The 4,434-nt window shown below is 39.4% G+C and overlaps 1 long non-coding RNA gene and 1 pseudogene across 1 annotated transcript; one reads left to right on the top strand and one right to left on the bottom strand.

Annotated features, from left to right (window-relative positions):
- Positions 1 to 721: 721 nt before the first annotated feature.
- LOC107717907 (putative nuclease HARBI1) lies at positions 722 to 2,602 on the top strand (annotated as a pseudogene).
- A 104-nt stretch (positions 2,603 to 2,706) lies between these two features.
- On the bottom strand, positions 2,707 to 3,086 carry LOC107717908 (uncharacterized). Its single transcript, XR_001637356.1, has 3 exons — positions 2,933 to 3,086; positions 2,816 to 2,868; positions 2,707 to 2,732 (listed from the first exon to the last, which is right to left on the bottom strand). It is a non-coding gene; the product is annotated as an uncharacterized LOC107717908 (long non-coding RNA).
- Positions 3,087 to 4,434: the final 1,348 nt, after the last annotated feature.

Genomic DNA, 4,434 nt, shown 5'->3' with positions numbered 1-4,434 from the left:
TCTGGTTGTAACACTTGACAAGTGAGGCCACTTCTTGGTTGTAACACTCGACACTGGCTAATTGAAATGGAAGCTTGAAATTGTAAATATGGCCTAATAGAATTCGGCTACTTTTAGTAGGATGCAACACAGTTAACTGATGCAGGGTGATCTGGATGTGAGTCTTAAGAAGGCTACATACGCAGCAATTTATTTTTTGAAACGCTTTTAATGGCAGTTTTTTTTTTTGTGTGCTGTGCAGCATAAAAACAGAAGTGCACTATAATGATTGTACTCTTACTGTCACGGTTTCTGTTAATTTTTTTTGCACCATTTCCCTTGTTGTGTTGATTGTATTATTCTGTTCAGGGGGCTGTTTCATAAAACAAGTTTACCAAATAAGCCAGGCTTATTTCAGTTAGTCTGACTTATTTTCACTTGATTTGGTTCCATAAAGCAAAATGACCATAGCTCAAGCTCAGTCACTGTGGCAACTTTTGCTGGGAAACTAACCTGGTCTGGGGCAGGCTAACTGTCAGGCTAAGCCCGAGTTGACGCTTAACCAGAGTTCCTCTATCAATGACCTGCAGGGAATACTATGAAATCAACATTAAGAAATCATGTTTTAAAATGCATCGTTAATGTACTGTAAATAAATAAAGTTACTAAGTTAAATGTGTATGGTGGGTGTTAGTTTCTCATAAAAACTCAACCTCAACAAATGTGTCGTACTTCATGAATCATGGCGTGTCCTTTCATTGATGAGGTGGTGGATGAGGGAGCTCTCATAATACGTAGAGCATTCCAAAGACAGCGTACTTTCAGGGACAGGTCAGACCCTTTGGCTTTTCCCGACAGCTACCTGTATGAGCGGTACAGGTTCTCGAGAGAAGGGATTTTATATATTTGTAGATTACTGAGACCATACATTGCACATAACACACGCCGCAATAAAGCGCTCACTGTACCACAGACTGTCTGTATAGCGCTTCGCTTTTTTGCGAGTGGAACATTTCTATATACCGTTGGAGATGCAGAAAATTTCATCAAATCATCAGTTTGCCGCTCTGTGCGAGTGGTGTACCTGTCTTTAAAAAAGACTGCTCAATGTGTTCATCACCTTCCCTGGTCACAAAGTCATTTGTACCATTAAACAGGCCTTTTATGGAATTGCAGGTAAGTTTAAACAATAATTGTATAGGAATCGAAAATATTTTTGAGTGTTTATGTTAAAGGTGACAAGTGGAAGGTAAATCCTTTTAATTAACTTTTGTAGCTTTCCCAAATGTTGTCGGGGCTGGACTGCACCCACGTGCGTATAAAGTGTCCATCTGGTCCGCATGAAGCAGACTTTGTTAACAGGAAATCAGTACACAGTATAAATGTGCAGGTATAGTGCCACTGAAATTGTTTTGTAGGCTACAACTGAATAGGTTGTGCTATATATTAAGATGGGCATATGAGTTATGATCCGTTCAATACAAATTACACTAATCTCTTCAAATACTGTAGCTGTATTCTGATTTTCTCCACAGTTTAAATTAAGTTACCCACATCCCTCTTTATAGACGTTTTCTTATGATGCTGTAACTGCAGTTTAGTGACCTACATTTTTTTCTTCCAGATGATCTGTGATGCAGAGTGTGTCATCACTAATGTAAAGGCTCAACCCATGACTCCAGAATATTTCGAGCCTCTTCTGTTGCCCAGCAACTGGCACAAGGTAGGTTATTAATGGAAAATGTACAGGTTTAAAAAAAAAAAAAAATTCACCAATTAGTAATTACAAAAGAATACATTTTTACTCTATCCAGGTGAATTCTCAGGAGTTTTGGTGGGAGACAAGGGATATCCCTGCCTGCCTTATCTTCTGACTCCATATCAGGAACCCCAGACACAGGCACAACGCAACTATAACCTTGCCCATGCACGCACAAGAACTCGTATAGAGATGGCATTTGGTCTCATCAAATCAAGGTTCCAGTGCCTGAACCACCACCGAGTGACTCCACAACGGGCATGTGACATTATTGTTGGTTGTGTTGTGCTCCATACCATTGCCAGCTTCAGAAAAGAGAGGCCACCAAGGATGGTTGTAGAGGAGGACTGGGGCAATGAGGTGGCTTTTGATGACAATGAAACAGGCAGGGTTATAAGAGACATTTATGCAAATAATTATTTTGGTTAGCATTATATTTTTCAAGTCATGTGAAGGCTTTAATTTTATGTTTGTAGCCCCCAACTTTCCCCTCAATTTCATTACACAAGACACACGTCACATAATTTGTTTTTTTGTTTTTTTTCAATTTAAAGCTGCCTGTTGGAGAAGGAAAACAAAACACAATTAAATGGTGACCAAAATGTCAGGTGTCAATGTTTCATTACAACAGTTCTACTTGCATCTTTCTCCAGTTTTTGGATTTCCAGCTCCAGCTTTCTCATCTTCAACTTCTTATATTGAATGTCTACATCCATAACATCAATTTCTTTAAGGAGGTAGTGCTTGTACACACTTTTTATATTTTTTTCATTCCGTAGAACCCAAAATGTCTATTATTTCATGCTCTCGACACCATGTTCAAATTTAATAAAACCTACATTGTCTCCTGTAGTTCCAGTCTGACTGGTTTCTGGAAGGATGTCAGTGTCCTGCAGCCAATAATGTTTGGAAAATATGTACTGTGAGCACCTCACCACACAAGTAGGCCTTTAGATATATGATGTGAATCCTCAATTGTAGATGGGTCTTCATCCTAAAACCAATAATGAAACTGAGGTTAATGATCACCACTTAACATTGACAGTAAATAAGTGCTTTAAACTTTCACATACTCACAGGGTTCAACAGGACATCTGGTGGCTCCAACAAGCACCCAGAATTTGCCATCACTATGAAACAAAACATGTTAGAGCAAAGATTTTGTCAAGAAAAAGCAAAAACCTATATATCAACCTTTTATGAAGTCACTCCTTCTATTAGGTGGTATGGTTTCAGAAGCTGTTCCCCCTCTATTCCCTCAATGACTGGCCTCCCCTTGTTCAGGTCCAAGAACGATGACACACACGATCCAAGAACAGGAGTTAAGGGTGTTGGTGGTGGCCCGCCCCCAGTTCCAGCTACATCACTGTTCTTTTTGGCAGCTGCATTTCATAAATATGTAATCAGACAGTTCTAGCATCATGCCAATTATACTCTAGTAGTTATATAGCCTATATACTTATCATTCTGAATAATATTTTTACATTTAATTTTCACCTGCTGCCACGTTCTTTTCTCCCCACTGAAGTTGCTGCTGTTTAAAAGTGTGCTCAAAATAAATGAAATGCATAGCAATACATACAAACAAATATATATATATATATATATACTGTATATATATTTCATTCATTTTTTCTTTTTGAATGTGCCTGATATTTCATTAGATCATATTATACAAAGACATTTAAACATAGTTTGCTACTAACGCATTCAGTCGATCAGCAATTATTTGCCAGCCTTTCTCTATTATTTTATTTACTGCAGCAGTATTACCTTTCTTAGTAATTAAATCTTTCACTTCTTCGTATGATTCTAAGAGCAGGTGCTGCTCAGTAGCACTGAACATCGCCGCTCTCTCTTTACTTTTTGCCATGTCCGATCGATTTGATCCATGTTCGACCTCTAGGGCTGCTTAGGAAAAGTATGTACGCGCAATTATCTTGACTATGCAAACCTGGCTCGAATTAGTGAGATTGCGTGAACTTAAATTGTCGTTTATGAAACCGCTTTAGTCCCGATTGATTTGTTAGGTTATTTCAAGTCAGGTTTTGGACTTTAATCCCCGCTTTTCTTAGCGTCTTTTATGAAACAGCCCCCAGATTTGGGCAAATTCTGGTTTATTTTATTTATTTATTTTCATGGCTGACATGCGACCTACCTATGGCTTGCTTGTAGCCCAAATTTGGCAAACAGGAGTGGACCACACAAATGCCATCATTCTACATAGTATGTGGGCCAAAACAAGGTGTTAGATCTAGGCCGTTTCTGGGTCAGAATTAAAATAAATGTGGCTCAGATTTGGGCCAATTCTGGTTTATTTTATTTATTTATTTTCATGGCTGACATGTGGCCTACCTATGGCTTGCTTGTGGCCCAAATTTGGCAAACAGGAGCGGACCGCCCAAGTGCCATCATTCTTCACAGTATGTGGGCCGGAGTAAGGTGTTGGATCTGGGCCAGAATTAAAATCAATGTGGTATATAGCAGAACTGCAGATTTGGGCCAGTTCTGCTATATTTGGTTTGTTCATGGCTGACATTAGGCCTTCCTTTGACTTGCTTGTGGCCCAAATCTGGCAAACAGGAGTGGTCCACCCAAATGCCATTATTCTTCACAGTATGTGGGCTGGGGCAAGGTGTTGGATCTGGGCCGGAGCTGGGCCAGAATTAAAATCAATGTGGCCCAGATTTGGGCCA

This window comes from Sinocyclocheilus rhinocerous, unplaced genomic scaffold (genome assembly GCF_001515625.1).
Source record: "Sinocyclocheilus rhinocerous isolate Xijiao unplaced genomic scaffold, SAMN03320098_v1.1 scaffold1987, whole genome shotgun sequence".
In the NCBI taxonomy this organism is placed as follows: domain Eukaryota; kingdom Metazoa; phylum Chordata; class Actinopteri; order Cypriniformes; family Cyprinidae; genus Sinocyclocheilus; species Sinocyclocheilus rhinocerous.
The sequence above is the reverse complement of the archived record's forward strand: the minus strand, read 5'-3'. Positions and strand labels throughout refer to the sequence as shown.